The 27,324-nt window shown below is 31.7% G+C and overlaps 1 protein-coding gene across 5 annotated transcripts in view; it reads right to left on the reverse strand.

Annotated features, from left to right (window-relative positions):
• The window catches only part of ZBTB46 (zinc finger and BTB domain containing 46), a 162,049-nt gene that overhangs the window by 116,963 nt on the left and 17,762 nt on the right, over positions 1-27,324 (reverse strand). The gene's annotated exons all lie outside the window — the stretch shown is intronic.

Below are 27,324 nucleotides of genomic sequence, written 5' to 3' on the forward strand. Positions count from 1 at the left end.
AAGAATGGTGATAGTATAAATGCTTATCTCAGCAAGGAGTTGTTTTTTTTTTTCCCATGCACTCAAGTAATACAACTATCTTTAAAATGCTCTGGACTTAACTGGATACTTCACCAACAAAAACAGTATGAGGTAATGCTTTATCATGTTTACTGTTGTGGAAAACACAACCTTTACCTTATATAGGTCCTCCCTGGATAATTCTAACTAGACTCTTTGATCCTTTTATTTCTTACTTTATTGTCATATTGGCTGTATAAAGTTTTACTTCTTTTTAGCATCTCCAATTCCCTGGTTTTCACATTTTAAACAGTATTTTTTTTAAAACAAATTAATATCTCAGTGAAAGGATGTAATAGTCATATAAGTAATATAAGTCATGTAAGTAACAGGATGCCATGTCAAAATTGAACAGATGTCAACCAGACAGATATTTCATTCTCCAGTGAATTGGACAGAGTTTAAATGACTTATCAAGGGTCACAATGCTAGTGCGTGTCTGAGACTCAATTTCCAGGCCCAGGATTCTATATACTGAGTCACTCAACTGTTCCAAAAAAACCAGAGATTAAGTGATACTGGGTCGTATACCCAGTATCAGAGGCCAAATCTGAACTCAGATCTTCCCTTTTCCAAGCCATGCTTCTATCCACTGAGTCATTGAAGCTAAATTGAATCTCTACCTTACTTCAAAGCTCAGCTAAGGTGTAACTTCCTAGAAAAGGACTTTCCTGATTTTTCCTAATTGCTGTTTCTTTCTTATCTCACCAGAAATTACATTTACTTTGCATATCTTTTAATGTTTCTATATGTATATATGTTTTCCTTCTATAATATAAGTTCTTTCTGGGTGGGAAATATTTCATTTTTGTTCCTGAGATAACAGTAAGAGTTTATGATTTTTGACAGTCAGTCAATAAACAATGATTGAGTACCTGCTTTGTGCCAGGCACTCTGCTAAGCAATGGGGATAGAAAAAGAGTCAAAAGATAGTGCTCTCCTCAAGGAACTCATTATCTAATTGGGGAGACAACAAATATATACAAGATACATATATCTATATCTATCTATAATGAATAGATAGATAGATAGATATAAGATAAATAGGAATTAATCACAAGAGGAAAATATAGAATTTAGAGTTGTTAGAGAAGGCTTCTTATAAAAGATGAGATTTTAAGAAAGCCAGTGAAGCCAACACAAAGATGAAAAAGGACAACATTCCACTGAAGAAATAAGCTGGAAAGAAAAGCAAACAGCAGAAAAATATTGTGACTATAGGAAGTTACTATTGATGACTGAGAAGATCAAAATAAATTCAGAAGATACAAAACTCCAATATCCAAATCCTCAGAAAAAGCTATAAACTGGTCCTAGGCTATGGAAGCACTCAAAAAAGATTTTTTAAATCAAGTAAGAGAGACAGAAGAAAAATTGGAAAAAGAAATGATAGTGATGCAAGAAAATCATCAGGAAAAAAGTCAACAGTTTGGTAAAGAAAGCACAAAAAAAAAAAAAAAACAGAACAGGCCAAATGGTTAAAAAAAAACCATAAAATTCTAATGAAGAGTACCTTAAAAAGCAGAATTTGCCAAGTGGAAAAAGATATACAAAAATCCACTGAAGAAAAAATGGAGATACAAAAGCTTACTGAAGAAAATAACTCCTTAAAAATTAGAATTGGGCAAATGGAAGCTAATGACTCTATGAGATATCAATAAACAACAAAACAATATCAAAAGAATGAAAAAAATAGAAGGAATGTGAAATATCTCATTGAAAAAACAATTGACCTAGAAAATCGATTTGGGAAAGATAATTTAGGAATTACTGAACTATCTGAAAGCCATGATAGAAAAAGAACTATCATCTTCTAAGAAATTATTAAGAAAAACTGCCCTGATATTATAAAAGCAGAAGATAAAATAGACATTGAAAGAATTCACCGATCATCTCCTGAAAGAGATTCCAAAATGAAACTTCCAGGAATATTATAGCCAAATTTTGGAGCTCCCAGGACAAGCAGAAAGTATTGCAAGCAGCCAAAAAGAAACATTTCAAACACAGTGGAGCCACAGTCAGGATAATACAGGATTTAGCAATTTCTATATTAAAGGATTGAAGGGCTTAGGATATTATATTCCAGAGGGCAAAAGAGTTAGGATTACAATCAAGAATCACTTACCCAGCAAAACTGAGTATTAATCCCAAGGGGAAAATAGGTAGGATAAAATGATAGGAATGATAGGATAAACAGGAAGAAACTAGGATGAAGGGAAAAACATGATAATTATTACTGTAAAAAAACTTTCTCTGGTAAAGTTTCTCTGCTAAAGACCACATTTTTCATTAAAAAGATCATATTTTTCAAATATGTGCTGAACTGAGTTAAATTTACAGAAACTAGAGCCATTCCCTAATTGATTAAATGGTCAAAGATAGGAACAGTCAGTTTTCTTTTTTTGTTTGTGGGATTTTTTTTTTTGTTTGTTTGTTTGTTTTTGCTAAGGCAATTGGGGTTAAGTGACTTGCCCAGGGTCACACAAGCAGGAAGTGTTAAGTGTCTGAGGCCAGATTTGAACTCAGGGCCTCCTGACTTCAGGGCTGGTGTTCTATACACTGCATCACCTTGCTTCCCCAGAGTCAGTTTTCAGACAAAGTAATCAAAGTTATTTATAATCATATGAAAAAATGCTGTAAATCACCATTGAGCAAAGAAATGCAAATTAAAACTACTGAGAGCTACCACCACACACCTATCAGATTGGATAATATGACAGAATAGGAAAAGGGGAAATGTTGAAGGGAATGTAGGAAAATTAAAATACTGATGCACTGTTGGTGAAGTTGTATACTGATTCAACCATTCTGGAAAGCAATTTCCAAAGAGTTATAAAACCATGCATACTCTTTGACCAAGCAATACAACTACTAGATCTGTATCCTAAAGAGATTTTTTTAAAAACCAAAAAGGAAAAGGACCTATGTGTACAAAAATATTTATAACATCTTTATTTAGTGGTGGCAAAGAATTGGAAATTGAACTTTCCATCAAATGAGGAATGACTAAACAAGTTGTGGTATATAACTGTTATGAGATACTATTGTGTTATAAGAAATGATAAGTAGATACTCACAGAAAAACTTGTAAAGATTTACATGAAATGAAGTAAAATGAAAAGACTTGAACTAAGAAAATATTGTACACAGTAACAGTAATATTGTATGAAGATATATTGTGAGTAATTTAGCTATTCTCAGCAATATAATGATTCAAGAAAATTCTGAAAGACTTCTGATGAAAGCTGCTGTCCATCTTCAGAAAAAGAACTGGTAGAGCTTAAATGCAGATTGAAAATACTTTTTCATTATCTTTTTTTTTGGGAAGGGGAGGTTTTGTTATCTATGTTTTCTTTCATAGCATAATTTACATGGAAAGGTGTTTTGCATGACTACATTTGTATGACCAATGTCCAATTGCTTACCTTCTCAATGGGGAAGACGGAAGGGAGGAAAAGAATATGGAATTCTTTCTTCCATATGGAATATGGAAATAATAGACATGAGGTGACAAGGGATTATACAAGAGTGGTGGTAGTGACAGAAGGGAAAAGGGAAGAATATTTGAAAGAGGTTGCAAATGTAAAATTGACAGGACTTGTCAACAGATTGTAAATGAAGAGTGAATGATAATGAGAAGTCAAGGATGCTACTGAGATTCTGAGCCTGAGGGACTGGGAGGATGGTGTCATCTTAAAAAAATATAGGGGGTGAGATAGCGGAGAAAAGTTTAGTTAGAAAGATAATAAGTTCTTGACATGTTATATTTAAGCTGTCTCCTTAATATTCAGTTAAGATGTCTGAATGGAGATGCAAGACTGGAGGCCAGCAAAGAGGTTAGGAGAAAATAGATGGATTTGAAAATCATTACATAGAGTTTATAATTAAATTCATGAGAGCTAATAAAATCACCAAATGAAGAAGTCTAAAGGGAGAAAAAAAGTGGTTCAAAAGAAAACCCTATGGGACATCTTATTTAGAGACCATGAACTGGATGAGAATTCAGCATCAGATAGTGAGGTGAAGCGGTTCAATAGGAAAGAGAGTCAAGAGAGAATGGGTTCCTTAAAACCTAGAAAGAAGGCAATATCAAGGAAAGGGGAATGATCAACAGTATCAAGGTCAAGGAAAATGAGGATAGAAAAAAAATGCCACTGGATTTCACATGTAGATCATTAGATTGTGCAATAAGAAATGATAAGCAAGATGGCTTCAGAAAAATCTGGGAATATTTATATGAACTGATTCAAAGTGAAGTGAACAGAACCAGGAGATCACTGTACATTTTATTAGCAGTATTATATGATCAAGTGTAAATGACTTAACTATTCTGACTAATACAATGATTCAAGACATCTTACTGCACTTATGATGAAAACTACTATTCACCTCAAGAGAAAGGACTGATGGAGTCTGAGTACCAGTTGAAGCATAATTTTTATTTTTTTCACTTTATTTTTCTTGTTGTTTTTCCCCAACATAGCCAAATAGAAATGTTTTACATGATTTTACATATATAATTAATGTCATATTTCTTGCCTTTCCAATGAGTGAGGGACAAATGGGAGAGAGAAAATTCAAAACTCAAAATTTTAAAAAAGATGTGTGAAAATATTTTTTTAAAAAGATCAGTAGAAAATTTGGAGAGAGCAATTCTGGTAGAATGATGAGCTTGGAAACCAGATTGTAAGAGATTAAGTAGAAAGTGAGAAGAAAGAAAATGGGATTCCTATTGTAGATGGACTTTTCAAGGAGTTTAGTCACAAAGAAGACAATTAGGACAATAATTATTAGGAATGGAAGGACCATATGAAGGTTTTTTGGGAATGGGGGAAATATGGCATGTTTGTAGAAAGTACAGAAGGAGCCAGTAGATGGAAAAAAATTGAAGCAAGAGAACAGACAATAAAAGGTACAATCTCTCGGAGATGATGAAATGGGATCATTTATGCTAGTAGAGAGATGAGCCTTGGTTAAGAGAAAGGCTAACTCTTCATGTGAGATAAAAATGAAGGAGGAGATTGTGACAGAAGGCATACAAATGATATGAGATGAAGAAGAGAGAAGAGGAAGCTCAAGGCAAATGGATTCATTTTCTTCTGTAAAATATAAGGTGAAGTTTTCACCTGAGAGGTGGGGAGAAAGAAGCTATGAGAGGATTAAGGAAGGTTGAAAAGATATGGAAGATCCATTCTAGAGTAGGAGTGGGAGCTGATAAGGGATTGTCTAGTAGCAATGAAGAACCAGTTGGATTATATACCATTATTTTGTAGTGGAACAAATTAGAATGGTTCTATAACTTTCCACACCTTCATTCAGCACCATGTATGTAAAAGTGAAGGTGGCAGATAGTAGGAGTGATTCAAAGTTGAGACTAGTAAGCAAAATGAAGCAATGATATGATAAAGGGGCTTAGGGACACAAGAGAAGATGATATTGTAGAGCTGAACTGATTCATGAAGAGGTCAAGATGGGGAAAAATAAAAGAGAATGGCTAATATAGGGTTGATGGCTTGGAATAGAAGTGAGGAGTCAAGGGATTAGAGATCAGTGTAGCTGAAGAATAGGGTTTGGATACTAAAGAAGGGAAAGGGACCTGTATGTGCCAAAATGTTTGTGGCAGCCCTGTTTGTAGTGGCTAGAAGCTGGAAAATGAATGGATGCCCATCAATTGGAGAATGGGTGGGTAAATTGTGGTATATGAATGTTATGGACTATTATTGTTCTGTAAGGAATGACCAGCAGGATGAATGCAGAGAGGACTGGTGAGACTTACATGAACTGATGCTAAGTGAAATGAGTAGAACCAGGAGATTATATATCTCAACAACGATACTGTTTGAGGATGTATTCTGATGGAAGTGGATCTCTTCGATAAAGAGAGCTAATTCAGTTTCAATTGATCAAGGATGGACAGAAGCAGCTACACACAAAGAAAGAACACTGGGAAATGAATATAAACTGCTTGCATTTTTGTTTTTCTTCCTGAGTTATTTATACCTTCTGAATCCAATTCTCCCTGTGCAACAAGAAAACTGTTTGGTTCTGCACATATATATTGTATCTAGGATATACTGTAACCTATTTAACATGTAAAGGACTGCTTGCCAATTGGGGGAAAGGGTGGAGGAAGGGAGGGGAAAAATAGGAACAGAAGTGAGTGCAAGGGATAATGCTGTAAAAAATTACCCTGGCATGGGTTCTGTCAATAAAAAGTTATTTTTAAAAAAAAGAATAGGGTTTGATAGACAGATGGAAAACCAATAGACTATAGAAAAATAAGGGGATTTTAGAGTTTTTGACATTGGAGTTGTATATTTGGAAATGATGGCAAGATCATGTGTATAACCGTCTTTCTATGGAAGAGAGGAATAAGTCATGAGAAGTGATTAAGTTGAGTGGTTATAGTGTTTGAAGGAGAGTCAATATGTATAATGAAGTCTTCAAGTATGAAGGCAGAGGTTGGGCAGAAGAAAATAGTTGACTGAATATAGTTTTAAGAAACTTGTATCTGAGAAATGATTTTCTGTACACAGTCCCTAGTGAGTAGTTACACAAACCTTTTTGAAAACTCCCTACTTTATCCTGAGGCAACCCATTAACTAGAGTTAAATATTTTTTAAATGTAAACATTAAAAACAGAGCATTTCCAAATGCAAAGAAGACCTTTATTTATTTGTCTTTCTTTTTTAAAATCTGAAAACATTAGCTTACTATCCAGGACTTATAAAGAACTGGTATTTTGAAGGTAATTTATCTTCCTCTCTATAAAAAAGCTTCAGACATGTTAAACACAAAGTATAGAAGCTTACATTTTATTAATTATTTTTCTCCAATATGAATGTAAATGCTTTTTTCCATTTTAGTGAAAATGATGGTGGTAGAACAAGGAAAACAAAAGGCATAAGTTAACATAGAAATAATTTTGCAAACCAATATGTTTAACTATAAATGTTAATGTTTTCTAAAATAATTAAGAAGTATATAGAGTTTAAAAAAAATTTTCATGCAATGAACACCATGACCACAAAAAACAAACAAACAAAAACAAAAACAAGGAGGAGGGGGCTATAAGGAAGAAGCTGACACCTTAACTTCATTTTCATCTGAACTGGTCAAAAGAAAGTAAGTCACACACACACACACACACAAACACACACACACACACACACACACAGAGTTTGATACAGAAATATATTTCACTCAATAAGGGAATAAAAGAAAAATAGGGAAAAGTGAAAAGGAAGAATTAGAGAGAAGGTAGATTAAAGGAAGGATTAGTCCTAAGCAAACAAATTCTAAGGATATATAAATATATTTACAGATCTTTGAGGTGACAAAGAATGGGAATCTGAGGGGATGCCCATAAATGGGAGAATCAAACAAATAATGGTATATAAATGTGAGGGAATAAGATTGTGCTGAATTTTCTCAATGTAATAACCAACCACAATTCCAGAGAACCAATGATGAAACATATTGCCTATCTTCTGAAAGTTGAAGTACTCATTTGTAAGGGAGTACAGAAGGAGTCAGATTTATTTTGGCCTACAGAAACATGGAAAGTTGTTTTGATTGACTACACATACTTGTAATAGGTTTAACTTCTCTTGTATTCTCCTGAGACAGTGGGTGGGAGGGTGAATTTTGCTAAAATATATACTAAAAAAAAGAAAAAACCTATAAAATAAACAATTATCCAATCTCCTTTTCAAAAAAAAAAAAGAAAAGAAAATCAAATTGTTTCTATCAAAAATAAAAATGGAGAATTCACAACTGAAGAGGAAATAAAATTATTACAAATTATTTTCCCAGCTATATGCCAAGAAAACTTATTAACAGAGGAAACCGATAGATATTTACAAAAACATAAAATACTAAGATTAACAAAAAACGAATCCGACTATTCAGATAATCCAGTATCTGAAAAAGAAATTGAACAAAGCATAAATGAACTATAAAAGGAAAAATATTCCAGAACCAGATGGATTTATAAGTGAATTCTATCAAATATTGAAAAAAAAAATACAATTTTTGGTAAAATGTTTGCAATAATAGAAAAATAATTTCCCTAATGTCTTTCTATGATGCAAATATGTTTCTAATACTTAAAATGGGAAAAAAATGAAGCATGGAAAGAAAACTATAGCTCAACATAACTAATAAATATTTATGCTATTAAACAAATAAGATACAAAATGTTAGAAAGATTATACATTATGATCAAATTGGATTTTACCAAGATTTAACATAAGACTAAAAATAGAATAAATCATATAATATTATAAATTTTTAAAAATCACATGATTATGTCAATAGATATTGGAAACACTTCTGACAAAACTAATAATTGTTTCTGATAAAAAACAAAACAAAACAACCCTCCCCACACACATACTAAAAACATAGGAGGGAAAGGAGCTTGCCTTAATATAATAAATAATAACATTAAAAAAAAAAGGAACAAACGTTATGTATAAAGGAGAAATGTTAGAGGCCTTTTCAACAATCAATAGTGAAGCCAAGATGTCCCATTATTCCCACTATTATTGAATACAGTCTTAGAAAGACTAGCTATAGTCATAAGGTAAAAAAGAAAAATTGAGGAAATAAGCATTGGCAAAGATGAAATAAAATCATTATATTTTGCAAATCACATGGTTAGCTAAATACATTTAGCAAAGTTTCAGGATATAAAATAAATCTACATTAATCATGAATATTCATGTATATTATCAACAAAACCTATCAGGAAGAAATAGGGAAATTCTATTGAAAATAACAATCAAAAGATAAAATACTTGGGAGTTTATCTACCAAGACACACTTAAGAATTGTATGAAATGAAAGACAAAACACTATTTGCAGAAATACAGATCTAAATAATGAAGAAATATTAATTTACTTCTTCTATGTCATATCAATCAAAATACTACTTTATTTAGCCAGAAAAAATATAATGAAATTCATCTGGAAGAACAAAATATCAAAAATCTCAAGGACAAAAATAAAAAAAGGTGAGAAAGGGTTTACTAGTACTTGATCTCAAACTATGCTAGAAAGCAGTAATCAAGAAGAAGATTTGGTACTGGTAATCAGTGAAAGAGATTAGGCATATAAAAATACATAGGCAAACATAGTACCATACAGTCATAAGGTTAAGAACTCACTATTGGACAAAAACTGCTAACCAGGCCAGAAAGCAAACTGGCAGAAATTAGACAGATAAAAGGTGACATCACAAATAAATTCAAAGAGTAAAAAAGAAATTACCTTTCAAATCTATAGCTTCAGGAAGCACTCATGACCAAAATATAACAAAAAAATTAATTAAATGATCAATTTTAATTATATAAAATGAAAAAGGTTTTGTACAAACAAATCTAAGACATTTAAAATGAAAAGAAAATAGGTAACTGAAGGAGAAAACTTTGCAGTAAATTTCTCTGATAAAGGTGTCAATCTATACTCTATATGTAAAAACTGATATGAATATATATTTATATATAATATACACACACATACATATGATTAAAAGCCATGTCCCAACAATCAAGTGGTCAAAGAATGTGAACTGCAGTTTTCAAGGGAAGAAATTCAGGCTATCAATAACCATAGTGCTCCAAATAATAAATAATTATAGATTCCCATTGAAGTATTATGTGGCTCTACTTTATACCCATAAAACTGACAAAGGTAAAAAAAGGAGGGAAATGATAAAAAGGGAAATAAGTACATTGCTGATGGAATTGTGAATTGGTCCAGTCCATGGAAATCATGACCAAAAAGTTAATGAATTCTAAATAATATATTATTAGATTTAAATATTCAAAGAAATCAAAGAGAAAAAACTTTTTTGTACAAAAAATATTTAATAACAGCAATTTTTATGGTGGCAAAGAACTGGAAATCAATGAAGTATCCATCTATTGGTGAAAGGCTAAACAAAGCATGATAAAACAAAATATAATGTTATTATGCCATAAAAATGACAAAATGGAAAATTTCAGAGAAAAGTGGGAAGACTTCTCTGAACTGATGTGAAAGAAAGTAAAGAGAATCAAGAGAAATTTTTTTACAGTATTAATAACATTGTAAAGAACAACTTTTAAAGACTTTAGAAATATGTACAATGATAAATTACAAGTCCAGAAGACTAACAATGAAGCACACCACTCATAACTTCACAGAGATGTGATGGACTTAAAATGTAAAATAAGAAATAGATTTTTGGATATGGCCAATCTGGGCATTTGTCTTGTTGGACAATTCATATTTATAATGTTTTTTTTAATTGTTCCATTTTGGGGGGTGTGGAGTAGGGAAGAGGAACCCTGCAGAAGGCAGTAAATGCTTGTAAAAGCAAATAAATAATTTTTTAAAGCAAAACTTAATGTGATCAGGACACATCTTATAGGAATAATGTTTCTCCTACAGAAGTAGTAGTCTATTTTAGTAGATAGCAGAAGAAAAACCAGAACCTGTAATTGGTATATTAACTTTAGCTCTTATTCAATCCTTTGGTGTGTTTGTGAGGAAAGATTTAGTAGTTAATCATAGGAATTGTATAATAAAAGGGGGAAAAAGTGGCAATCTGAAAAAATATATTAAACTGGAAACATTAAAAAGTCAAAAAATTTCTCCAAGCACAGTAAATTTTTTAAAGAAAAAATTTAGAACTTAACTGAAACTTCACAAGTCTTAAAAGTCTTAAAAACATGCCTCAGATTTGTAGAGCATAATCAAGAGGCAAATGCTTCCTATTAGTATCCAAGCAGCTGTGGCCAGTTATAAGTAAAAAACTATTGATAAAATTATTTGGGTTTTCATTAAAAAATTAGATTCAGGACACTAAGAGGAGTTATTCTAATTATTTTCAAGTTATTACTTCCATACAAAATTCCTCTAACATCTACCAATACACCCCCCCCACACACACACATACACACTCCAAATTATCACCAGAAATTATGGTCTAATTTTTATGAGTTAAATTCAGGAAATTTATTAAATGAATCTAACTTTTTCTTCATCTTAAAAAAAAGAATAACCCAACTAGTTTATTTTTAATTTATCATGCTAACAGTTGCTTTCCACCTAGGCTACATACTCATATATCTCTAATAATACAATTCTTCAATGCCAAATTAAGACAGATAAATATTAACCTGGTGAGGATAATTTACTACCAGGAAATTTGACCCTATAGTCCATTATATGGAAGGAAATAAAACTTCAAAGAACATATCACTTTACTGAACAATTTCTATGACTAATAATGAAACTTTAATGTAAAGCTAAGTTGAAATTGTCCCACAAAAATCCTTGACATGACAATATGAAAGTTACTTAATAGAAAAGTATGACATGTCAAAGGAACATGCAAATGGGTTGTTTCTATATAAGGATAATGTAAATAAGAAGAATAAGGACATTAAGAATAGTTGAACTACAGAATATTTAATTGAAGCTCACTTTTGTTAGTAATTCTAAATAGGCTTTTTATATCAAAACATGTTGGCAGCTATATCATTGTAACAATCAAAATTTTGATATTTAAAAACATTTTTACTACTGCTAAAAGTATTTTTAAATTATTATTGCAATTTTCCTACCCCTTGTTAAGTTTTAGTCATACATGATGCTGAGTGATGAAGAACATAATAAGAAGCACAATTAATATTCAAAACTGGGAAGCTCAAACTCAGCTCAAAGCTTTAGTCCCTTTAAACATTATTATATATTTCTTTGGCCCTTTGTCCATAAAAACAGATGATTAGATTAACTAGTCTGTGAAAAAAAGAACCAGTAAAAGATTTAGGTAGTGATAGTACAAAAATTAGTTATAAAAACTTAAAAAAAAACCTAACACCTTGCACTTTGAGATTCCTGCTTCTGTGCTTTAAATTGAAAATGATATGATTTGCCTGCCATCTGGGGGAGGGAGTGGAGGGAGGGAGGGGAAAAATCAGAACAGAAGTGAGTGCAAGGGATAATGTTGTAAAAAATTACCCTGGCATGGGTTCTGTCAATAAAAAATTATTTTAAAAAAAGAAAGAAAATGATATGGTTTTTTAAAAAGGCAAATGCACTACTAATACCAAAACTAATATTAATATTCCTTTGAGGAGTGTACCTTTCTATCCTGAAGAATGTTGAAGATATATAGTAAAGTGAAAGGTATTTTAAAACATCTGGAGGTAAAAATTACATAGAAAACAAAGTTACAATGGGGAAAAAAGGGAAGAGTTACTAGCTTTATGGAGAAAAGATCTTAAAAAATAAAATTCCACGTAAGTATGTATGGGGAAGATTTTAGGTCGGTTTCTCACTTGATTGAGTTAGAAAGTGAAATACTGGTTTCTGCCATAACCATCTGACTGAAAAGGCAGACAGTTCAGCTTCCAAATACTTACTCAAACAAAAATCTGAGGTTTGCAGCAAACAAAATAATAGTTAGGAAGACCAATGAGAAAATACAGTAAATTATTTCTTCTATCCCAGAACTGCACAAAAAATCAGTGAGAGAGTCTGAGGCCAGAGAAAAGGGCTTTCTCTGCTCCCACCCCAGCACAGACAACAGCAGTATGATGAACACAACCAGAGACATATAACCTGCAAGCTTTTCTGTCTCTGATGGCAACAAGAACCAAGGACTTTCCTGGGAAAGTCCCAGTGTAACCAAAAGGGCCCAGGATGGTGATCTTAAAAGCCACAAGAAGAGTTGAAGGACAGTGACCAGTAAGGTGTCTATCACCTCAGATCAATGGTGCTCAGACTGGGGCACCAGTCTATGGTCCTTAACCCTGCCCTAGGATGCTGGACAAGCACAGACAAGGCTGTGAGTCTCAGAGATTCAGAAATCCTGACCATCAGAGATGGAGGTCACTTCAACAACCTAAACTGAGACTAAACAGGGATCTAGAAGTGAACTGGGAGGCACAGTCTTACCTTGGCACAAAACTCCAATACAGTTGGAGAGATGAGTACATCAAAGAAATTATCTGCCACTATCAAATTTTTAGAAATCTAACTCCATAACAATTGCAAGCAGAGACTTCAAGGGAAAAAATATTTTCTACAAGAATTACATGAACATTTAGAAAAAATAAAAAAAGAGATAAATAAAATGTAAGATAAGCTCTGGAGGAAATCACTAGAAGGAGAATAAATAGATTAGAAAAGAGAGCAGGAAGAAAGAATTGGATTTCTTGAAAACTGAACTATACCAAACAGAAATCAGTGATTCCATGAGACAACAGTAAATATTGGGGGGAGGGGAAGAATCAGAAGATTAAAAAAAAAAGGAAAAATATAAGACATCTGTTATCAAAAACAAGCGACCTGGAAAATAGGTCAAGGAGAGCTATTTTAAGAATCCTCAAACTCTCTCTAAATCACAATTAAGAAGAGCCTAGATACTATATTTCAATGAATCATAAATGAAAACTGCCTAAATCTATTAGAATCAGAAAGCAGAGTGAAGATATAAGATATCCATTGGTTGATCACCTCCTGAAAAGAACCTCAAAAGGAAAAGTCTCAAAAATATCAAAGTTAAAATCTAAAGCTCTCGTATCAAAGAGAAAGTACTGCAAGCAACCAAAATGAAGCAGTTCAAGTAACCAAGGTCAGTCAGGATTACACAAAACCTGGAAGTTTCTACTAATAAGATTGTGGAGTAGATTGTGGAATATAATATTCCAAAAGGCAAAGGCACTAACTTACAATTAAGACTAGTTTACTTCACATTGTGTATAACCCTACTTGGGAGAGGGCGTCTCTGTGGGAATGGATCTTTAATGAAATACAAGACTTCTGAGCATTTCTAATGAAAAGAACAGAGCTGAGCAGAGACTTTGAAATACAAATACAAGAGTCCAGAGAAACTTAGAATAATAAATTTATTCAATCAGAAGGAATTATATGATGATATAGTATGCCAGCATCCTAATAGGGGAAAAAGAAACAGGTGTCCCTTCAGAACTTTAATGTCTTCAAAGGGAAGTAAGGGAGGTAAATAAAATAGATCAGTATGTGTGGTTAGAGATGTTGAATTGGCTATATTCTGAGATTTTGAAGAAATGAAGAGAAGGGAGGGTAAAAGAAACAATCTACTAGTATAAAAAGGAGAAAAGGGAATAAAAGGTGAATAAAATTATTTCTCATAACTGAGATGTGTGAGAAGAACATACAAACAGGGAAAAACAGGGAAAATAGATACCAGATGAATCTTACTCCTATAAGAAATGGAAGGCTACAGGGAGGAAGGCTAAGCAGACACACAAATACACACAGACTCTGGTGTAGAAAGACTTCAGACACTAGGTGATGGTGAGGAAACATACATTTTTTTGATATAGCACTTTGTAGATTGTTTTACTATGCTAAATTGTTACAAGAGTTTCTTACCTCCCCTTCTTTTTCTCAGTTAATTGGGATAAGGGAGATAAGAGGAGCCTAGGAGAAGAGGGAACAAGAAATAGTGGTGTCAAAAAAAAAAAAAAAAAGAAAAGAGCAGGGTCATTGTGACACTTTTTCAATGTACAGAAACAAAAATAATTCAGAAGACATGGTTTTGAAAATAATACGCATTAACATATTGTTAAAATATGTGTAAGATCATAATAAAAATAATTTTTTTTAAAAAAAAAGCAGCATTAGGATTGGAAATACATATGGGGAAAGAAGGGCACTACTTTAAATTAATACATTCTATATTTAAATAATATATTCTTCCTAACCAATGGTGTTCATAGTTACAGTAGGTAAATGAACATTGTGATAGACTATTAAAAAATGGTCCTTTAATGGCAGAAATATCTGATTACCAGTGTGGTCACAACTACATTTTTATATATATAATCACTTAAAGATAATTATTACCTTAATTATAGTTGTAGTTATTTATAGTTTTTTACCTTTAATTTATGGTTCACATATTAATAAACCGCAATATTATAGATTTAGGTATTTTTGCTTTGGCACAATGTTATTCCACTCTTACTCTCCTGGATACAAAACTGGTTGGACACACTCAAATTCACTGATTTAACATGTTATAGATTGTTTGCTGATAATACATACTATTAGATATTTCAAAAGGCTGTATCTAACTCCAAGGATACAAGAAATTCTAAGAATCTGATGAACTCAGATCTTTTGACTTTGTCAAGAACATTATTTTGGCAGATGTTACCTAAACATACAATTCAATTCAATATGTGTAATATACCTATTATATTCCAGGCATTGAAGATGCAAAAATAAAAAATGAAATTCTCCCTTCAAGCAGTTTTCATTCTACTGAGAGGGTGGAAAGGATATCATTGAATATAAACTGCTACGTGAAAACAAGGATGTGTATTTATCGAATACACAGGATTAAAGCTTATGTCATCACTTAATGGAAGTTTTAGTTCAAAGACAAATGTGCAAAGCTACCAGATAAATTTTTCCTGAGCAACCTTGATATAATAAATCCTAATCAACCAGCAGAGTGATGAAGTGAAGGTACACACAGAGAAGGAAGATAGATACAACTCAGATATATGAGAGAGATAAAATAAATATACACACAAAAAACAGTAGATGGGAAAGAAGCAAATATGGAGAAAATCTACAACTGTATCCAGGACAAAAGGCATGAATGTCATCCTCAGTTTGCCATGGAGAGGCAGGGAAGAGGAGTCCAGATATTAATTTAAAGATGGAAATAGAGACACCCAGAAAAGAAAGCCATTGTTGGAGAGGTTACTTACACTATATACTATCCCAGAGTAATAGGGCCAACATGCAGCTTTTTATCTAAATTGAGCTTAACACCTAGTTAATACAAACAATTATTTATTTATACTTTTCACCCAAAAATTTATAACTGGGATGCAAGAATGGAATGGTAACCTTTAAAACAAAGAGATAAAATTATTTTGGAGAAGTTAAACATCTTAAAACCAATGTCACTCTTCAAAGTATTAAGAACTAAAAGAGACCTTAGTCCAAAAAAAACTTGCCAAACAAACAAACATAAAAACCTTAATACTTTTTCCACATGAATAGATTTCTAGGAACATCTCCCATAATCTGACTTGTGGAGTTGCATACCATTTATGCCCTCATGTAAACATATAACTGATAAAAAAAAGTGTTAACAGGTTAAAAACAAAGGCCTGCAAGTAATCAACTGACTTACAGGTTGATCTCGATCCATTAATTACCACATATTTGTTCTGGTCAGTCATTCAGTTCTAAGCCCACTCAACAATACTATTATTCAGTCCATATTTCTCCATCTTGTTCCCAAGAATATGAATGAATTTGTTAAATACCTTGCTAAAAATCAGATGTACTAAATCCATAGTATTCCCCCTAATTTACAATGTCTAATATTACTGTTCAAAAAGGAAATGAGACTAGCCTTATATAATTTGTTCTGAATAAACTCTTTCTGCTTCTTAGTGATCATCTCATCCTCTTCTGATTACAAACCAATTCCCTTAGATCTTGGCTATCAGCAATTTATCTGAGAAATTTGCTGCAAAGATTTTTTTCCCTAGTTAATTGCTTCTATTCTAATTCTAGTGACTTTGATTTTGCTTGTGCAAAAGCTTTTCAATTTTATGTAAGCAAAACTGTCCATTTTATCTTCTGTGATCAATTCTACTCTCTTCAGCTAAGAATTATCTACTTAGTCACATTTATGAAAGGTACTTTCTTCCTTTAAAATTTTTTTTGGTGAAATGTTTTATCATGAATTCATTTAGAGCTCCTTGTGGTATATGAGATACAATTTAAATTGTTGTCTAAACTTAATTTCTATCAGACTGCTTTCCAGTTATCTCTCTCTCTCTCCATATGTATGTACGTATGTATATATATGTACATATATATATATATATATATATCCAAATAGGGATTATGCCAGTAGCTTGTGACTTTTATTTATCAAATAACACACTATTACAGTAAACTGTTTCCAGGTCTTTTCCTAATGAGTTCCATTGCTCAACCTTTTTGTTTTTTAACCAATACAATTTTCTCATATGATTATTGATTTAAGGCATAGTTTTAGATCTGATACTATAATCCTATTTTTACAAGCTATTTCCTTTTTAATTCTTGAACTTTTGTCCCATCACAAGAATTTTGTCATATAGTTCTTTAAAGCAAATCACTAGTAGCTTGCTTGGAATGGCACTAAATCTGTAAATTAATTTAGGCAGTAAAATATTGGCATAATCCAACTATGAACAATTACTGCTGTTCAGTTATTTTAAAGTTATGTTTAATTCTTCCTTATCCTAAATGGAGTTTTCTTGGCTAAGATACTAGAGTGATTTGCCATTTCCTTCTCCAACTCACTGAGGTATCTGAGGCAAACAGGATTAAATGAATTGCCCAGAGTCACACTGCTAGTGTCTGAGACCAGATTTGAACTTATAAAGAAAAGTCTTTCTAATTCCAGTCTGCCAGTCTATCCAAAGCATCACCCAATTGTCCAAGAACAATTATTATTTCTCCAATTATTCAAATTTTCCTTTATTTTGATAAGTAATATTTTTTAGTTGTATTCATATGTCAATCCCATCTTTATATAACATAGACTTACTATGCTGCCTTACTATGCTAATTATCTTCCTTAATTTATGCCATAGTTTGTAAATATCCTAACAGTGAACTCTCAAAATTATTTTTTCCTTAGTTTAAAAAAGAATTACTTCCCTATTAGGCTGTTAAAAGATATGCTATCATAGTACAAATTCTAGGAGATCTTACACCAAGCAGAAAAGTTTTATATAACACTTTTGTAACAGACTATAGTAATCATCTGAGAAATAGTCTAGCTAAGTTCAAAGGTTGATCTCAAGATGGATTTTTCAACTAAAACAACTCCCTAAGACTACCTACTAAATCATTGAGTGATTATTATTTCCATCAGTGAATGAACCTACACCAACAAAACTGTGAATTTTTCAGTATTGTCTTAAAAGAAGCTGGGTTGCTGGCATTATCTATATGATAACGCTAAAGGTACTTAGGATTATGGCAATGGATGATGAAAATACTGGTGGATTTCTTTTTATCTTATTTAGCTGCCAAGTCTTCGTGCTCCCTGGTCATCTTCATGCCATGTCTCTGCCTCCAACAGGTTATTTCAATTTCTGCCCTGGGCTTCTGAATGATAAAACTTCACCATTTCACCATTTTCAGCCCAACATAAACCCATTATACTGCTTTCTAAAATGATAATCAATTCAACACTATTCTGCCAGGAAATGAAATGTCAATCAATTGCTTTATGACTTTACTTACTAGCCCCATGAGTTCTCTGACTAAAATATCCCTCCTTGTGGCCTTTCTATATTAGAATGTAAATTTGTTGACAGCAATGCCTGTTTTGTTTTCTTTATTTCCAATTCCAGTACTTAGCATAGTGTCTAACACAATGAAAATACTTAATACTTTTTCATTTAATCAAAACAGGAATTTAGTAGCTTTGTCTTGTCTCTCTGTTGTCCTTTTCCCAAGTTTTCAAATTAGAAAGTTCTATCCCTTTTTTGATATTTCTCTTGCCCCCATAGAACTTTTAAAAAATATTTAAATAAGCCTAAGATTCATAGTAGATTATAATATTCTTATACTAGGCAATAATGTTCTTATAGGACACTGCCATTCTACTGGCTCTTAATTCCCTAATACAGAGCTGTCAGGTCGGGGAAAGGCATGAAGTAATCAGTCCTTGTCACTTACAAGTTACACTAGAACTTTTTAAGCAGGAACACTCAATTCTGGCTCAGTCTTTACTCAGTTATTATTTTGAGCTCCTCAGTCAATCAGAAGACTTTTTCATCATCACAAAGTGAGCCACTCTGGTCCCTTGCTCATTTATGGTCAGGAAATGGCTCTCAAAAGTTCCATTGATTGGACTGGCAACAAGAGAATACTGTGCATGCTCTGTAAAACCCACCAGGAAGGGTAAATGCACATACATTGTAAGGACTGATCCTCATGGTCAGTTCCCTATTATATATGTAAACTTTTAAACAATAAGTTTGTCAGTAAGATCACTGATCAGTCACATCAGTTCCTCTATAAATATCTTTTTTTCTTTCCATCAGAATCAATTTTGAGTGTCACCAGAATTTAATTTTTGAGAGTTTCCAACTTCTTCCTTGAACAAATTTCTTGTTAAAGTTTCAGGTCAATGGACTCTATAATCTCTGGACTCTGTGAAATTCACTCTTCTAGAGTCTAATATAAAGTCAACTATTACCTGCATTTTGTCCTTATATATGCTAAAATGACACTATCAATGTCTCTCAAGATTTTTAATCAAATATTAACTTATTCCCCTTTACTACTTTCTTTATCTTATGAAAGATTAGACATAAAGGAAATTGAGAATGATTAATTTTCCTGATACTTACACCCAGACCTTCAGCAAATTTCTAGACAATTGAAGTCTCTCATCATAAATATACCCTGTATACCAGCTTTATGAACTATTAGGACTCATCTTCCAATCCCTCCAGCTGTTCTATCAGTCTGCAGATTATATCATGTGTTTCTTCTTCTTTTGATACTTATTCAAATGCACTCGAGTTCTTTGTCTCCCTGAGTCTCCAGTCTCTCAAGTTTGTGGATTTTTACATGAGTGATTTTTTTTGTGTGTGTACTCCCTCTCCTCCAGAAATTAATTTCTTTTGTTTATATCTTGTACTTAGATATTAGTTTTAATATTGTCTCCTCAACCCCTCTCCCCGCTGCAACAGAATAAAATATTTTTGAGAGCTAGGGGCTTTTTTGTTTTCATCTTTGTATCCTTAGCACCCAAATTCAGTATTTTTTTAAACCTTAAAAAAAAAAAAAAAAAAAAAAAAGTATACTGGGGCAGCTAGGTGGCGCAGTGGATAGAGCACTAGCCCTAAAATCAGGACAACCTGAGTTCAAATGTGGTAACTCAGAAACTTAACACTTCCTAGCTAACTGTGTGAGCCTGAGCAAGTCAACCTTAACCTCAATTGTCTGGGGACGAGGATGGGGGGGAAGTATATCATAACAGTCACTGAACTTACAGAAATTTTGGCGAGAAATGGCACAATGCATTACAAAAGCATCCTGGCTTTGGGTGAAGACAGACAAGGGTTCAAATTACATTTTACTTACTGCACATATTTAGCCTATATCAGATTGCTTACTGTCTTGGGGAAGAGAGAGGGTAAGGGAGATGAGGAGAGAGAAAAAACTGAAACAAAATCTTACAAAAATGAATGTTGAAAACTATCTCTGCATGTATTTGCAAAAATAAAATATTATTTTTTAAAAATATGATCTACTTACTTTGTAACACCAGAAAACAGACTTTTAACTTTTCTAAGCTTCAGTTTATTTAACTTTAAAATTGGACTGGAATTGGACTAAAATCATAGGATCACATAGCTGGAAGGCATCTTAAAAATTATCTAGTCCAGTATTATTTTACATAATAGAAAACTGAAGCCCAAACAGGTTAAATGACTTGTCCAAGGTTACAGGCGATAAATGATATAGCTGAAATTTACACTATAATCCTAGGAAATATCAGGAACTGAGTGATAGTCTCTTCACTCAACAATTTCTTGATCCAGGGCCAACTAGTATTGATCCAGAGGTCAATATCAAGTTAAAGAAAAGTAAAGCAACACCTCTGCCTCATGTGGATAGTCCAATAAAAACCAATGCCTCCAAGAGTCTAATAATCCTAAGAAAAAGAACAAATAAAAATAACACATATCAATATTTTGCTTTAGTGAACCTTCTCCTAAAGAGAATATATTTCGATTCATCCAGGAATGTCCCTTCCTAAACACCTAATAAAAACTCAGCAAATATTAATTCATGAAGAAGATGATGCTACATAGTACATGGTTATAAAATCAATAACTCTGTAAACATTAATCCCTGGGTATTAGTCATATGAGGTCACCTTGAAAGCAAGAGAATATGTTCCATGAAATCCTTTCTACTTATAGATTAAAGTAAAAAGACTTCAACTTTAATGCTATTTTAATAACTACAAACAGAAACTATAATAGTAAAAATCTACATTTATTATTCATTACAACTCAATCATACAATACTTAATGTTTCATGAATAAGGACCATATAAATCACCAGATCTGAAAACTCACAAAAACCATGAAATTTGAAGACTGCCATGAATATATTTCATTTGCTGCACTCTATGTATGCAAAATACTAAAAATCAAGGTCCAGGATAGTGATTTTTGTCCCCAGAGAATTATATTGTCGGGTTATTTGTCCTAATATTTTTTTTAAAACACAGTATAATTAGATTTTATATATACACATTACTTAATTGAGAAATGGCTAAACAAATTGTGGTATATTATGTAATGAAATACTACAGTAATAAATGAATATAGAGAAACAAGAAAAGAGATATGAACTGATGCAAAATGAAGTAAACACAATTAGGAAAAATGTATTAGGATGAATACATTAATATAAAAGTATAATAAATAAAACTAAATGCTATGAAATTATAATGACCAATATAGACCTCAAAGAAGAAACATGAAGAAATATCTTTTTTCCTTCTCTATGGAAACTGAGGACTTTAGAACATCGTATAAAACATCAGACTTGAGTAATGTACTGGCTAGTTTTGCATATATATTCTGGGTGAATATACTGAAAATTAAACATTTAGTTATGAATCAATTTCTCTATAAGTATGTGCCCACTTTGCACAAGTGATAATGCATACAGTTTTATAATTGTGTGCCCCGGGTTAACAGGAGGAATGTAACAATGTCATCTCAGTAAAGGCCTTTGATTTGAGCTAATTGTATCCTCTGGTTACACAACAGTGTGGCATTATGAGTATAGTCTTAGAAGCACAGATGGTAAGAGTACCTCTAAATCTCAAATTATAGTTATTCACCTGTGGACCCAGCCTGGGAATAGAAATTGATGTGAAAGGAGATGGAGGAATACATAAGGAATACAGAAGGAAGGAAAATGTTAGCTTGAGAGAGAGAGAAGGAGAGAGAAAGGGGGTAAAGTTTTGATATTTGGTTTTTAAGAAAAAGGACATTTGTGCACAATTGCAGGCAGATAAGAGGAAGCTGGGGAAGGAGATATTAAAGATGAGGGAATAATTGATGAAGTAGTGTTTTAAAGCATCCTAGAAGGATGAGCACAGTTGGGAAAGTTAGCAATTGAAAGTAGGCATATGTTTATCTATGAGATAGCTCTTAGTAACTGAATATAAAATTCAACCTGTTTTTCCCATAAGTATTTGTAAATTAAATTTTTTTAATGATTCATAAAAAGTGATAAGAACTGTTAATATATGTTTGGAGTTGTAAGTCTATCATGAGAGATGCATAACAAGTGTAACTCACTGTGGGTTCCTAAGGATGCATTATGCCATACACTGAAATGTTCATTAAACATTCCCTGTTTAAGTTATGATTAGCAGCTTACGTTACTTTATAAAATAGGGACAAACATGACTAAAGAATATCACTTAAATTTTAAGGAAAACAATTTTAAAAACTCAAGTTTAATAATAACAAAAAAGGGAAAGTATCCTCTAAACACTCACTATGGAAACTCCAGACATACAAAAATGTCCAAGGTATTCCAAGGTGCTCATAATTGTGGTTATGATCAAAAGAACAACAAAAATAGTCTAGTAGCATGTTTTGGTTATCAACATAGAAATTGTTTTTTTTTTAAATGCTGAAAAAATATAATTGTCTAACATGGTCAATGTGGTAGTTAGTTTTGCTTAACCAATTTTTAGTCCTTTTAAAAAAAATTCTCTGTTACATAGGGAAGATCACTATCAAAGAGGAAATGGATCTATTTGGTCACAAATGTGATATAAAAAAGGCATAAATCAAAATCATAAAAAAGTTTCATTGTTTCTCCATTTTTTTCTATTTACTTAAAAACTCAATTCTCAGATACTTTGGAATGAAAAAAATCCTAATTCTATTATTAATAAAATAATTTATAATGCCATTAAGTTATTTGGATGTTAGTAGAATTAAATGAATCTCACATACCATTCCCTTTCTTTCCCCCCAGTCCATTTCCACCATTGTTTATAGATAACACTAATTAATTATAATTTAAGTTCATCATAAAAAATTTAACTCGTACTTTTCAGGGCAGAAAGGAAAGCAGGTAAGGCCTCTACTATATCTATATAGTCAGGAAGATCTTCAGGCTGTCATTTATTAATTATACAGCTCTGAGCAAATCACTTAACTACTGTGTTTCTCAATTTCCTGAACTGTAAAATGGAGATAATAGTAGCACCTACCTCAAAGGGTTGTTATGAGGATCAAATGAAATATTGGTAAAGTACTTAGCACAATGCCAGGCATATAGTAGGTGCTCAATACATGGTGATTCTCTTATTCACCTATAAGAAATTGAATTCTGGGAGAAAAAAATTCAAATAAGAACTGAAGGTGTACAAAACTATCAAATAGAAATAAAAATGGATCATAAAATAAGGCTGTGGGAAAACGGTTACATTCATACTGCTGGTGTCATTCAAAACTGATTCAGTCTTCAGGAGAATAATTATGATAATATGTAATAAGCCAAAAAGAAGTTCATATCATTTGATAAAATAATTCCATTTTTGAAAATATATTTCAAGGAAACAACTCAAAACATAAAAAGTTTATAAATACAGCAGCATAGTGAATGGATAGAATACTGACTTGGAGGTAAGAAGACCTAAGTTCAAATTTTCATTTCTAATATTTACTTGCTATATAATCTTGGATAAATTACTTGCTTAGCTTCTCTGGACCTTAGTTTCTTTATCTAAGCTCCCTCTCAGCTCTAAATCTATGATCCTATAGTCACAGCAGTATTCTTAATAAAAGTGAAAAGTCAGAAACAACTCAAATATTTAAAACCTTTTAATTAAGCAAAATATCATATGTTAATCATATGTTAATAGAATGAAACGATTTTAAATAAACAGTAGTTGCCAATATATAGAAACATTTATGTCAACTAAATGGGGAGTAAATAGAATATAAGATCGTTGTAATTATATAAAATAATCCTTCTTCATCATTGTTTGTTTTCCCCTCCATGCCATTTAATTTTGTATACATACTGGATTTACTTATTTGTGAACATATATCCCACTCAGTAAATGTCAGTTCTTTTTAAAAAAATATCTTCTTATACATTTGTATCTGTGGGAAATAATACAATATCTGACACATGGTAGGCACTAATAAAGAAGAATAAATGCTCTTAAAAATTTATGAGTGATGTAAATGAATTTGAAATATATATTCTACATGTTATTTTTTTTCCTTTGGTTGCTCAAATTTCTAATTAAAAGCAACAACAAAACTGAATATATGTCCCATGCTACTTGTACTGGACAGATTAAGGAGACAGGAAACTAACAGCCAGGAGGTTAAATTTAGCATGAATATGTGAGAAATCTATATTTATCTTCCCTCACTCTAGCTAGAACCTTAAACATTTCAGTGTTGGAAAATTCCACAATACAGATTCAAGGTTTGGACCTTAACTTTTCACACATTTTCTTTAATGGGAATAATATTCAGGTCATCTTCTTGGGGTAAGAAAGCAATACAGAAGATGAAACCAAGTCCCTAATATGCTGGACGCTTTCAAAATAAAAAAGTGAGACAAGAAAAGCATTATCTCTTCCTCACTATACCAAACACATGTACTCTATTTTCCTTTACTTGTGAAGAATCAATTCCAGGTTCCAGATGTGAATCTGGTACCAAACAAGTTAATTATTTTATCCTTTAATGTTGGATCATTGAAACATTTCCTTAAGAATAGTAGCAGAGCATATAGGATAAACTCATTTTTGAAAAATTACAACATAAAAAAGGTACCAATTTTCAAAAAGCCACCTCTAGATTCTCTTATCTGCAGCCTAAGAAGAAACTATGTAATGGCATACTGACACCTTCATCAAAATACCTTTGAATGTATACTGATTACAAGGCATTGTGCTTAGTATTAGTGATACAAAAAACAAAAAAGAACCCTTGCTTCAAGGATTTGACAGTCTACTTCGGAAGACAGAGCAAGTATTAATAATAAAAGTACACTTTTACACTTTTCTCTTGAACCTATTTTTTCCCTTCTTCATCATTGTTTGTTTTCCCCTCCATGCCATTTAATTTTGTATACATACTGGATTTACTTATTTGTGAACATATATCCCACTCAGTAAATGTCAGTTCTTTTTTAAAAAAAAAATCTTATACGTTTGTATCTGTGGGATATAATACAATATCTGACACATGGTAGGCACTAATAAAATACTTTTTAACTGACTGGTCTTCCATTATTGCCTTGTTCTAACATGCTAGAGTGCAAATCAGGCCTATGCCCTCTTGTCTTAGCAACTTTTGTGAAAAGTCTACTTTTTTCCTTAGTATTTGGGGAACGTTGATGGAACAAAAACATGCTCAGTTGTACTGAAATGTAGGTGAGAGGAGAAGAACCCTTCACCTTCTTAAAATCCACCCAACCACCTTCATCAGTCAAATTTCCAGTATTTTCTTTATTAAACATAACTATATTAGCTAATATAAATTCTAGAGTAATAATATTTTGATTTCCAAGTGTTAAATCTATTTTGTTAAAATTTCACTAGAAGGACTATATTACATATCTCTTGGTTTTAATGCTTATTGCTAATTAAAATAGTTATATTAAATAAATAAAAATGCATACCTTCAAATGAACTGATAGAATGCAAATTATAAAACATTTTAGTTATAAAATTTCAAGTATAAATTTCCTTACCATGTTAATGAAATACTAAAACCATTTCGTGACAAAATTTCTTCTTAAATAAAAGATTCCAACTTTAAGAACATAACATGCTCACTTTTTTGCACAAGGGAAAGAGAAACAAAAGTAAATTTAATTTGTGCTTTTTTGTAAATACAATGAAGACCAGAAGTGAAACATTTCTTATGTTAAAAAAGAAATCTTACTATATCTTTCTACAATTCATTAACTATCTTCAAATCTGATAATTTAAAAGATCATTTTATGTCAGTTGTTCAGGCAGAAGTCTTTAGACACTAAAAAAAAAACAAAAACTAAAAGTAATTCTTCAGGTTCACAAAGGGTTACATAATTCCTTTTAAATATAATTACAGTCTCCTTGTTAACAAAAAGCATACACAAAAATATTTTTATTAACAAGCAAAAAAGTATATTTTTTTTAATTTTAATTTTTTAAATTTTAATTTTCTTAATTACTATGTACATACAAAAGTTTGATTATAATAAATCATTTAATATTAATCTAAATTTGTTATGATATAGGCATGTAAAATATAGCCTAACATAAGGCATAAAATTATGATATGTAAATATTACAAAATGATAAAAACAGATTTATCTTGGAGTTAAATACCATAGATTTTGATTACATCATATTATTCTTCTAGATAATGCTAATATAAGGATACTTTTGTGTTATTTTGTAGGGATACTTTGGGTAATCTGGTAAAGCCTATAGACCCCTTCTCTGAATAATGTCTTTAAGTGCATAAAAAAATACAAAGGATTACAAAAGAAACAAGTTATATTGAAATAGGTTATCAAAATATTTTTTAAAAATAAGTTCATGGCACTGTAGGTTAAGAATCCCAGTATAAAGGATACTGGATTTAGTGTTAACTCTATTAACTAGCTACATGATTTTAAGCAAATTACTTAATTTCTCTATGTCTGCTTTCTCATGTGTCAAATGAACATAACAATACTTTCCTTAACTACTTCACAAAGAAGATGACATGATATGAAGGCTTGATATGCTAAGAAGTTTAGAAGAATTATAAAAACATATCATCCTTATTCTATTTAATTTTCATTAGTAATCAAATTTGATTTTTGAACTACAGTTTCAGTTACTACAGTTCAGGAGCTGCTTTTAAAAAAAAGTGTTTTAAAGATACCAATGTTTAAAGATGGTTTTATTCCATCACATTACTATCACCATACTATTAACTGCCATTATACCACTCCGCATTATAGGCTGACCAGAGGCTATCAGCAGACACAAAATATTATAGTTTAGATATGGTCAGAATGGAGAGTGTTCTGAAAATTCCCATTACTATTTTTGAACTCCCTATAACTACTTTCAAATGTTATACCAAATAATAAATTTCTATGAAGCTAAAAAAAATTATCAATAGAAGCAAAGAC

Source organism: Antechinus flavipes, chromosome 2 (assembly GCF_016432865.1).
Source record: "Antechinus flavipes isolate AdamAnt ecotype Samford, QLD, Australia chromosome 2, AdamAnt_v2, whole genome shotgun sequence".
Classification (NCBI taxonomy): domain Eukaryota; kingdom Metazoa; phylum Chordata; class Mammalia; order Dasyuromorphia; family Dasyuridae; genus Antechinus; species Antechinus flavipes.